The sequence below is a fragment of the Rhinopithecus roxellana genome, unplaced genomic scaffold, assembly GCF_007565055.1.
Source record: "Rhinopithecus roxellana isolate Shanxi Qingling unplaced genomic scaffold, ASM756505v1 contig4628, whole genome shotgun sequence".
Taxonomy (NCBI): Eukaryota; Metazoa; Chordata; class Mammalia; order Primates; family Cercopithecidae; genus Rhinopithecus; species Rhinopithecus roxellana.
In genome coordinates, this window is record NW_022143427.1 from 1 (window position 1) to 11,878 (window position 11,878).

The 11,878-nt window shown below is 56.0% G+C and overlaps 1 pseudogene; it reads right to left on the reverse strand.

Annotated features, from left to right (window-relative positions):
• Positions 1–1,204: 1,204 nt before the first annotated feature.
• Positions 1,205–10,857, reverse strand: LOC115896052 (annotated as a pseudogene).
• Between the last annotated feature and the right edge of the window lie 1,021 nt (positions 10,858–11,878).

The window sequence follows — 11,878 nt, forward strand, 5'->3', positions numbered from 1 at the left end:
GGGTGGGGGGGCTGCAGGCAGAGACAGAGTCTTGCTGTGTCACCCAGGCTGGAGTACAGTGGCATGATCTCGGCTCACTGCAGCCTCCGCCTCCTGGGTTCAAGCAATTCTCCTGCCTCAGCCACCCAGTAGCTGGGATTACAGTTACATGCCACCACACCCGGCTAATTTTTGTATTTTTTGTAGAGAGAGGGAGTTTCACCAGGCTGGTTTTCAACTCCTGACCTCAGATGATCCGCCCACCTTGGCCTCCCAAAGTGCTGAGATTACAAGCATGAGCTATCATGCCCGGCCCATGGTTAAAATGTGTTTAAGTACAATATATCGCAAACATACAAAATCAAAATCTACTCCTACACAGTCATATGCAGACATCGGGATAAAAACACTGTCTTATAACATCAGGCAGTTTCCAAAATTATAAAATAGCTAACCAAAGTCACAACACAGGCACAGTTGTAAGAGAAACCATCGGATTCATCAACTGCATTTTAGACTGAAATGAGGAAGAATGTCTCCCTCCACACTAACAAAACAAATAAGAAGCAGAAGAGGCTGGCGCGGGAGCTCACGCCTGAAATCCCAGCACTCTGGGAGGCCGAGGTGGGCAGATCACTTGAGGTCAGGAGTTCAAGACCAGCCTGACCAACATGGCAAAACCCCATCTCTACTAAAAATATAAAAAGTAGCCAGGTGTGGTGGTGCACATCTGTAATCCCAGCTACTCGGGAGGCTGAGGTAGGAGAATCGCTTGAACCCGGGAGGTGGAGGTTGCAGTGAGCTGAGGTCACGCCATTGCACTCCAGCCTGGGCAACAAAAGTGAAACTCCATCTCAATTAAAAAAAAAAAATCCGTAAGTAGGACTGCTAAGCCTGTTCCTGCCTTCTCCACTCCATGCTGCCTTCTACTTGGGGCTCTGTGACGGGTGGAATCGGCCATCATCACTACCTCGGCCTCCCAGAGTGCTGGAATTACAGGCATGAGCCACTGCACCCGGCAGCCCTGAAGTTTTCTGACCCTCTCCATGGGCATCTACGTGTCTCCTGCTGGGAGGAAGACAGGAGACCCCTGGCGTGTAACCATGGCAGAGTGACTGGGACACAGTGGCACGGTAGGCTGGTTGTTCAAGGGGGACGCGGCAGCTGCCATACAGGACGTCAACCATGCCTGTGGGGCAATAACCAAGGGGCCAGACCTACTTACAAGACAAAGTGAAACCAGGCATCCGAGAGGATAGACTGCAGATCCGAGGGTCTCAGCAGGAAGATGGCAATGCCCTAAGGCCAGGAAGGAAAGAAAAACTGCACCCTCTTCATGACCCTCACCCGGGGAGCTGAGCAGGGGGTGCTTCCCCAGGACCAAGACTCAGTGAGGGCTGAATGTGCAAAGGCCGGGCTAGAGTCCAGGTGGCGGATCTGAAAGGGGACCTGTGCCTGGGGGGCGTAGGCACCTCCACGGTGAAGGTGAACACTCCCTCCAATCTTCTCACCTCCCTCACTCCTTACCCCATCCTCACCCCAGAACCTGCAAAGCAGTACTATCACTACGGCCACCTTCCACTCCCCAAATCCAGCCTAGCATCCAGCCTCCGAGCCTTTGCTCATGCTGCTCCCCATACCCACCCTGTAATGACTTTGTCTTCATTGTCCTCGTGCCCAATCCTACCCCACCAGAGTAAGTGCCATCTCTGCCTTCAAGCATCTCTACCATTCCCTGTCCCCAGATAAAAGTCACCCCCTTCCTCTGAACACTGATCTGAACCCAGCTTAGGGTCTTTTTTGGTCTATCATAAAGTCTTGATGTTTATGCCCATGCTACGTCCCCCACCAGGCTGTGAACTCCAAAACGGCAAACTCGTCCCATCCCTGTCACCTCCTCCAGGGCTACACATACATAGAAGGTGCTCAGATTATATGTGTTGATTCATTGGATGGATGGATGGATGGATGGATGGATGGTGATGGATGGATGGAAGGATGGGTGGGTGGGTGGGTGGTGGATGGATGGATGGATGGATAGATGGAAAGATGCACGGATGGATGGATGGGTGGGTGGATGGATGGATGGGATGGATGGAAGGATGGATGGATGGATGGATGGAAGGAAGGATGTGGATGGATAGATGGAAGGATATGGATGGATGGAGGATGGAAGGATGGATGGAGGATGGCTGGCTGGATGGATGGGATGGCTGGATGGAGGGGCTGGCTGTGATGGCTAGATGGAAGGCTGGATGGATGGATGGAGGATGGCTGGATGGATGGATGGATAGATGGAAGGATGCATGATGATGGATGGATGGAAGGGATGGATGGATAATGGATGCATAGATGGAGGATGGATGGATGGATGGATGGATGGATGGTGGATGGATGGAAGGAGGAAGGATGGATGCTGGATAGATGGAAGGAGCATGGTGGATGGAAGGATGGATGGATGGATGGATGGATGGATAGATGGAAGATGCATGGATGGTGGATGGATGGAAGATGATGGATGGATGAATGGATGCATAGATGGAAGTGGATGGATGGATGGATGGATGGAAAGATGGATGGATGGATGCATGGATAGATGAATGGATGATGGATGGATATGGATGGATGGATGGACAGATGGAAGGATGATGGATGGATGGATGGATGGATGGTGGATGGATGGAGGATGGGATGGATGGAGAGATGGAAAGATGGTTGGATAAAGGATAGAAGGATGGTTGGTAAGGATAAGCAGGCATGTGAATGGATGAATGACTGGCTGAGTCCATGAAAGAGGGCAGGTGATCGGATGGGTGGATGGGGGTGGAAGAGGACAAGGGACACGGAGTGGCTGGGAAGGTAGATACATGGTGGATAGCCGGGCAGATGGATAGGGAAGCAGATGGATGAAGTAGGTAGGATAGGCCAGTCTTATCCATTTTTTACCAAGTTATAACTCAGAAAAGTAAGGCTTGGGAAGGAAACGCCTCCCTGAGGCCCCCCAGCAGTAACGGCAGAGCAGAGAGGGATGGAGGCCAGGCCTGCTGTCACCCGCCTGCCTCGCAGGGCAGTCTGGAGGGGCCGAGTGACCCACTCACCTCTTTCACAGAGATGCACGTGGCCCAGATGAGTACGAACATCCTCCCGAGGAGCTGCAGCCACCCCATCTTGTGCGTCAGGGCCAAGGGTGCGGGAAGGTCTGGGGGATAGCAGAGGGGTGGTCGGAATAGGGAGTAAGCTGGACCGGACTGGCACCAACTTTACAGGGACCAAAACACAGGTAAAACACTCAAGCCAGGCCGGAGGCCAGCATGAAACCCAATCTCTGTACGGAGCGAGAGAAGGAAGAGCAGCTCCCTAACCCCACCCTCCCCACCCTTGATGGAAACCCATAACTCTACAATGACGAGTATCAGCCAATCGGTGCTAACAACCCTCACACTCCATTGCAATAGCCTTTCCAGAACCCTCCATATCCAGACACCCAACATGGCCTCACCGCCCATTCAATAAAGCCGAGGCTCTGTGCCCCATGTGACGCATGGGAAGCCGAGGCCCGGCAGGCAGGGAGAGCTTATCTCCTCCCATTTCCTGCAGCCCTCACAGCAGAAACACCCAGCCAGTTCTGTATTTTGACAGAGACCCTGGGCAGGGCCTGAGTCTCTGAATTCTCCAACTTGCCCCCCAACATGGGTCTGCCTGGAACTCAGCACCTGGGGCTTAGCCCAACTAAGCACTGAAGATATATTCAGCTCCCTAGAAAACGTGAAGGACAACTGGGAGACCCCACCCAAATCTCCTGGCCTCCCTGGGCCTCAGTTTTCCCATCTGCACGTGGGGCAACTCCAAGCCCCTCCAGCTCTGACCGCCCCATTTTTCCCCTCCAAGGGGCCCACGTACCTCCTCCTCCCGGGGGCGGTAGTACGAGACAAGGGTCAGGGTGATGTTGTAGAAGAAATAAAGCAGAAGGACAGAAAGAACATGTACTTGGCAAATTTCTTCCACTTCATCCGCAGCAGCGTGTGCAGCGGCTCCAGGGTCAGCATCTCATGCCGGTTCTAGGGTAGAATGCCACCAGTCACCATGGAGATGAGAGAGAGAAGAAGGGACCGTTTGCTAAAGGCCTGTGGGAGCTCTGAGGCAGTGCCGCCTGAGGAGAAGGGGTCCATCATTATGCCCAATGGACTGGTTTGGCTGGAATGCTGGGAGGGCGATTTCCAGCTCCTGAGGCTCCTCCCCACGGTACTCAGGCAGTAGTCAGAGGCCGCAGGAGCCAGGGCTTGCAGCAGGAGGACTCGATGCACAGCAGAAAGTGGAGGATAGAAGCGGGCAGGAAGTGGTGACAGGGGTTCCAGCCCCAGTTTGCCCCTCCTTTGCTGTGTGACCTTAGGACAGCCCCGACCCTCTCTGGCCTCAGACTCCTCACCTATAAAACTGCTAACAATCCCTGTCCTACCAACCAGGCTGCTGTGAGGGTCTGGGAAGACCCAAGGCAAGGAGACTCTGGGAAGCATGACTCTTGGTAAAGTATGGAGGAGGAAGACGCCCTGCTGCCTCACTTCCCCCAAGAGCTGAACACCTCTCATAGCTGCTCCTGTCTTCACCTCCAGTTGCACCAAACTCTCCCCTCTAGCCTCCTCCAGGAAGGCCTCCCTGATTGCTCCTCAGCGCACCCTCTGACCCTCATTTGGGACCAGGTTTTGGGGAAGAAAGAATTCTAAGCCTGGCCATATACACCAACAGGGGGGTGGGAGAGAAACAACATGGAAAGGATGAACCTCAACCACCCTGTCACCCACACCCACACCCAAACAGCCCTGGACACTGAGTCCAGAAGACCCCCACCTGCCCCCCCCCCCCACCACCACTCAGGTCTACAGTCCAAGGTCAACCAGGAAGAGGCGGGCCCAGCATCTGTCCCAGGCCTCGCCCTTTCTGTGCCTGACTCTGCCCACTGAGGCAACAGAGTGGGGGATGCAGACACGGACGGGTGGAGCTGGCAGCACTGGGTCTTCCCAGTGCCCTCTGAGCCCCTGGCCTGAGGTGTCCAGCCCTCTGTTCCCTGCCCATCCCTGCCTGCGCAGGAGACCCACGTCGATGTTGGTGTTGTAGACGGTGATTTCCAGCACGGAGTTGTCCGTGGTGGTATCCACGTTGGTGAGGTCGTAGAGGGAGGACGACACGGGTCCGTATGCCCAGTCAGTGAACTTCCTGGACAGGCTCCGGAGCCGCTTCTCCTTGATCTCACGACTGAGGATGTACTTCAGGATCTGGGACAGGACGAGGAACAACTGTCAGCTGCAGAACAGGGACTTGAGGCCAACAGGGCTGGACCAGCCACAGGCGGGCTGGGCCCAGGAGATACTCCCGCCCCGGATGGGTGGAGACCTGCCTCTGCGCCTGGCGCCATGGCCCCTGGGCCCCGTCTTTATCTGCGGAATGTGCACACAGCTTGCTGTTCTGCCCATCTCACTGGGGATGTGAACACCAGGGACAAAAGGTGTGAAGGTTCTTCACAGGCTGCAGCAAGCTGCACAATCAGCTTGAAACGCCTCACGCCAGCTGGGGCCCCAGTTCAGTGAAAAATCCAGGCACTGATGATTTTTTAGAAACAGTTTCCATTTGCTCTGGACTTGAGAAGAAGCCAGAAGTGTTCTCAGTGTCCCCAGCCCACCATAAGCCAAGACCCTTCCAGCTGTGGCTCACCACTCTGGCCAGACAGGTGGTGATGAGAAACACCATGCCCTACAGGGAGGCCCGCAGGACTTCGGTAGGTCAGTGATCCTCAAACTCTGCTGCATGTTGGGGAAACTTAGAAATTCCCACAGCATGGGCCAGGTGCTGTGGCTCACGCCTATAATCCCAGCACTTTGGGAGGCCAAGGGTGGGGCGGGTCATTTGAGGTCAGGAATTCGAGACCAGCCTGGCCAACATGGTGAAACCCTATCTCTACTAAAATACAAACATTAGCCGGGAGTGGGGGTGTGCGCCTGTAATCCCAGTTACTCAGGAGGCTGAGACAGGAGAGTCACTTGAACCTGGGAGGCGGAGGTTGCCGTGAGCCGAGACTGCGCCACTGCCCTCCAGCCTGGGCAATGAAGTGAGACTCTAGTCTCAAAAACAAAACAAAACAAAATTCCCACAGCATCTAATGAAATCAAAAACTCCAGGGTGGGACCCAGGAGAAAGCTTCCTGGCTAGCTCCGAAGTGCAGGCTGGATGCAGAGCCGCTGTTTGTGGCTCCCTATTCCAAAAAGGCTGAGCCCTGGGTTACCCAGGATGAGACATGGGCTTCCTAGGTACCAACTCAAGACCCAAGAGGAAGGGACGGTTGGAAAGGACAGTTGTCACAGACCCGGCCTCACAAGACCCCGTGGGTTCCCATCCCATCTGTCATGAGGGCCCAGGCAGAGAGCTTCTAGGGATAAGGCCAGGTCTCTCCGTCCCGCACCCCAGCCTATAAAAGCCCCAGGACGGTGGCCAACCTGGGTAGCATCCAGAAAAGTTTTCTGGAGGACACGGAATAGAGGAGGGGAAGCGGGGTACAGGTGCCTCCTCCAGGCCAGTCACAGTGGGCACATTGTCCCCTAGAAAACAGGGGGGTCCTGGGGCCATGCTCCATGCAGGAAGCCTCCTCCTTGGGCTGGGGTGCAGGGACAGCACCCGCCACAGTGGCACCACAGGAAGATGGCCTTGGAGAAGGCTCCTTCTGCAACCAACAAGCTGACTCTTCAAAGCCCCAGCAAGCTGTGAACCCTGAGGGTAGGCAGGAGCTGCGGGGAGGCAGACACAATTCCTCCTCTGTTCTCCATCTCCTCCTCCCCCACAGGAGAATCAAAAGGCCCCTTGTGGGCCCCAGGCCTGACCACTTGGGACAGGACCAAGGCCCTCGGGGCAGCTAACCAGGGAGGCGGGTACCCTGAGGCTGGCACAGCTGCAATTACTCAAACAGCCACCACCCCCCAGTGTCCTCTGGTGGCGTCCCAGGAGCCACAGCCTCCTCGCAGCGCGCAGAGACAGTGAGGCTGAGGAACACACTTGGGCCCCAGAATCCGTCCCCTGAGAACAACGTCTCAGACCAAGCTATGACACTGGCCCCTGAAAGAGATCCGAGCCCAGCCCTGCTCAAGTCTACACCAAGGCTCCCAGCTAAGCCTCGATTATCTCAGCCACATCACACAAGGCAAGAAGGGCCCAAAGCAGCCACACTCTTGGCTGGGGACATGGCACAGAGTTCCAACCGGACAAACAGGCTGGAGTCTCTCCGTAACTGGGAGATGGCAGCATATTAGCTCTGGGCCCAAGGCAGCCATTCTGGAACTCCCGTCCCCATGAGAGGCAGAAGGCCCAAGGGCCACCCACTCAGCCCTGCTGGGGCTTCTGTGTCACCTCAGCCTCAGACTCCCCCAGCCTAACCTTTCCAGGACAAGAGATGGAAACGCGGCATATCAGGGACTGAAGTCTAGAGAGTGGGCCGCATCTCACCAGCTCCGCATGGCCCCTCAGAACAAACCCCCTCGGGCTGCCGCGCCACTGCATTTCTGGACCTAAGGCTGGGACCTTCTCAAGGCTGAGGCTGTGGTCTGTGATCCCAGATAGGGCCCCCCGGGGTTGAGAGAGTGGCAGCTGTGCCTCCTGACCTCCCGACCTCCCGCCTTCCCCACGCCCATGGCCCCACCTCGGCCTTGCCCAACTTGGCGGCCAGCTGCAGCGGCGTGAGGCCATCGTTGTTGCGAGTGGTCTCCAGCTCCAGTTGCCACTCCGCAGCAGGATCATGTCGTACATGCGCTTCACAAAGTCGTTCTGCGTCTTGAAGTCCTCAGCCCACCGTCACCAGGGCGTGGAGGATGTTGTTGCCCTGAGAGTCCTGCGAGGTGATGTCCATCTGCTCGTGGTCCCATCAGCAGCTGCACAATCTCGGGCTGGTTGGTGCAGGCTGCCAGGGGCCAGGGCGTCTCACCTGGCAGATAAGCACATCGAAGCTTGGTTCTCTCATGGGCCAGAAGCAGCGTCCCCCAAGACCCAGGACTGGGCCCCATATCCTCTCTCAGCAGGATTGACAACTCAAGTACCCTGGCCCTCTCCCCATCTTCCCCTTCTATGGGGAAGAGTGAAGCTAGATCACTACAGTAGCCTCCTAACTGGCCTCCCTGCCTCACCCTGGCCTTTTAATACTCTGCTCAGCACAGCAGCCAGATCAACCTGCTAGTGCCTCTCCCAGAATGAAAGCTCAGGTTCCAACAGCAGCCCACAAAGCCCTGCATCCTCTGACCCTCCTTTCCCCATCACTAACTCCCTCGGGCCAACATGTACCTTCTTCCACCTCCTCTAACAGGCGGCCCCCGGGCCTTCCGCTGTCTATCCCCTCTGCCTGTAGATAGTCAAGTCACTCACTCCCTCACCTCCTTCAAGTCCTTGCTCAACGTCGCCTTTCAATAAGCCATCCTAAACCTCTGTTTAAAATTAAAATCCACCCTCCTCTTGCCCCAGACAGAACGCCATCATTCCTTGTCCTCTGCTTACATTTTTTTTTGAGACAGAGTCCTACTCTATCGCCAGGCTGGAGTGCAGTGGTGTGATCTCGTCTCACTGCAACCTCCGCCTCCTGGGTTCAAGCAATTCTCTTGCCTCAACCTCCCGAGTAGCTGGGACTACAGGCATGCACCACCATGCCCGGCTACTTTTTGTATTTTTAGTAGAGATGGGGTTTCCCCATGTTGGCCAGGATGGTCTTGAACTCCTGACCTCGTGATCTACCTGCCTCGGCCTCCCAAAGCGCTGGGATTACAGGTGTGAGTCACCGCACCCGGCCCACTTTGTATTTTTTAAGAGCACTTATCATTTTGTATCATAGTATATAAAATGCTTATTATAATGCTTGTTACCAATGGTCTCTCCCTGTCTAGAATGTAAGCTCCATGAGGGCAAGGATTTCTGTTTTGTTCACTGATACATTTCAAGTACCCAGAACAGTACCTGATGTAGATAGTAAGTGCTCAATAAATGCTTGTTAAGAACAAATAAGGCAAGTGACTCACATGAGGTCACACAGCAAGCCTGGGACACGACCATTCCTGGACACCAGGTCTTCAGCTGCCTCCCCTCTCCTCACCCCACCCAACAAATGCTTCCCAACACCAGCTCCAACCAGGTCCTATGCGGGACAATGGGGACCCACTATGAACTGGACAAGACCCTGTTTTCCAGGACACCCACACCTGGACACCCAGGGCCGCCCAGAGCGCAGACTAGCTAGTCCTGCTGATCAAAAAACCACCCAGAAGATAGTCCCAGCTACTCAGGAGGCTGAGGCATGAGAATCGCTTGAACCCAGGAGGCGGAGGTTGCAGTGAGCCAAGATGGCACCACTGCACTCCAGCAGCCTGGGCAACAGAGTGAGACCCCATCTCAAAAAAAAAACCCAGAAGACAGAACAGACGGGTGATCATCAGTCAGGCAAGCCTGGGTGGGAGGAGAGGTCTCCTCTGCAACAAAGTTGCACAGAGAAATTTTTGAGTGTGACAGAGTCATTTGTTCCCTGTCCTGATTGCAGTGGTGGTTAACCAACTCGAGGACACATTGTGAGAATGAACAGAACTGCCCTCTAAAACGGGTGACTTTCACTATATCTAAATTATGCATTTCATTTTTTTTTTTTCCTAGAGCATCCTAACCCCAGTCGCTCCTGGACTCGGTGACTTGTCAGGCAGGGGAACTCTGCCCTCTCACTCTTGACTACCTCTCTGCAGTCCTGAGATGCACTGGGCCTGGGCACAGAGGTCAGAGCTGGAGGCCAGGACATCTAAGTTGATGCCCTGCTACCCCGGGGCAAGTCCTTTCCCTTCGCAGAGCCTTCTCCTTGCCTGTAAAATGGGGCTCCCTCCTCAGCCTCCCTCCCAGGTCTCTGTTCCCTCAGAGGGCTGCCCAGGACAATGCTTCTAAGACCACCAGGTGACACCCCCGGAACATGGACTCCTCCCCCAACACCTCCTCCCAGCCCCTCCTTCTCTGTTCCACCCTGGTGTCCTGCTCAGATGGACATGCCCAGCCTCCTCCCCTCCCAGCTCTGTCCTCTGGGGCACCAAAGCATCTTAAGGCAGGGGCAGTGAGGGTAGAGGTCAGAGCGAGGTGGCCCCTCCCTTCCTCCATCCTTCCTTCCTTTCTCTCCCTCCTCCTCCTTCTCCTCCTCCCCCTTTCTCCCCTCCCTCCTTTTCCCCTCTCCCTTCCTCCCTCTCCCGCCTTCCTCCTCCCCTCCTTTCCTGCTTCCCCCCCTCCCTTCCTCCTCCCTCTCCCTCCTCCCAGTCCCTCCTCCCTCTCCCTCTCCATCCTCCCTTCCTCCCTCCTTAGTCTTTCCCTCTTCCTTCCTCCCTCCTCCTTCCCTCTCACTCCTCCCTTTCCCTTCCCCCTCCTCCCTTCCTCCTCCTTCCTGCTTCCCTCTTCCTTTCTCCCTCTCCCTCCTCCCTCCCTTCCTCCTTCCTTACTCTTCTCTTCCCTCTTCCTTCCTCCCTCCTTCCTCCCTGTCCCTCCCCTGTCCCTCCCTCCTTCCTCCCTCCTTCCTGCTTCCCTCTTCCTTCCTCCTCTCTCCCTCCTCCCTTCCTTCCTCTCCCTCCTCCCTTCCTTCCTCCTTCGTCCTTTCCTCTTCCTTCCCCCTCCTCCCTCTTGCCTTCCCCCTCCTCGCTCACTTCCTCTCCCTCCTCCCTCCTCCCAGACTCCGCGCCAGGCGGGGGCGGCACCCACCGAAGTAGAAGCCTTCGTGTTGGTACTTGGGGTTGAAGAAGGCCCCCTTGGCGTGGGCGTTGACGTCGGCGCCGGCGGCGATGAGCACGGCCGCGATGTCCCCTTGGCGCCGCTCGATGGCGATGTTCAGCGCCGTCTGTCCTGCAGACCGGGCCGGGAAGCGCGGGAGCCTCAGCGCCGGGAACGGGGGCCTCTTGCCCACCCTCTCTGGCCTCCATACCCTCCCCGAACCCACGGGGACATCAGAGCTCTGGTCTGTGTCGCCGGCTACCAGGAATCCCAGCTTCATTCTTTGCTTCCTTCCTGCCTGCGCGGACCCGAGGAATGTTTGTGGAGCGCCTGCTCCAGGCTCCGGCCCCAGGTGCTGGGGGGTCAGGAGTGCACAAGATGCAACTTCGATTGTTTCCCTCAAGAAGCCCACAGTGTCACTGAGAACTAGGTGCTACGATTCAGAGGGGTGCCGGAGCTGCGGTACCCAGAGGGCCCTTCACAGCCAGAGAGCGCCAGGGGGCTTCCCAGAGCTCTCTTACCTGGGACCTCAGAAGTTTAGCGAGGCTGGGTGGGGCCAGCTCACAGCCAGGGTGAGAGGGCAGAGCTTATGCTAAGGGCCAGAGTGACAGAAGGCCTTGAATTAGGAAACTGGCATGATGAGACTTTGGGGGTATGGTGCATGGGTGTTTTCAGACCCCTCTGGCTGCATAATTGGAGGATGCGTTAGAAGCAGCCCAGACCAGTGAAAGAAATGATGAGGTCTGTAATCCCAGCACATTGGGAGGCCAAAGCAGGTGGATCACCTGAGGCTAGGAGTTCGAGACCAGCCTGACCAACATGGTGAAACCCCGTCTCTACTAAAAATACAAAATTAGCCGGGCGTGGGGGCGATGCCTGTAATCCCAGCTACTCGGGAGGCTGAGGCAGGAGAATCACTTGAAGCTGGGAGGCAGAGGTTGCAGTGAGCCGAGATCTCACCACTGCACTCTAGCCTGAGCAAGAAGAGTGAAACTCCATCTCAAAAAAAAAAATGAGGCCTGGACTAAGGGGAGGTGGAGGGCACAAGAAGGGTGGAGAAAGGTGGAAGCCCAAAGACCCTCAGGAGAAAGAGCCTTCAGGATGCCCAGCTGGGGAGAAGGGGTCGCAGGTAAGATCTAGGTATCCGGCCCTG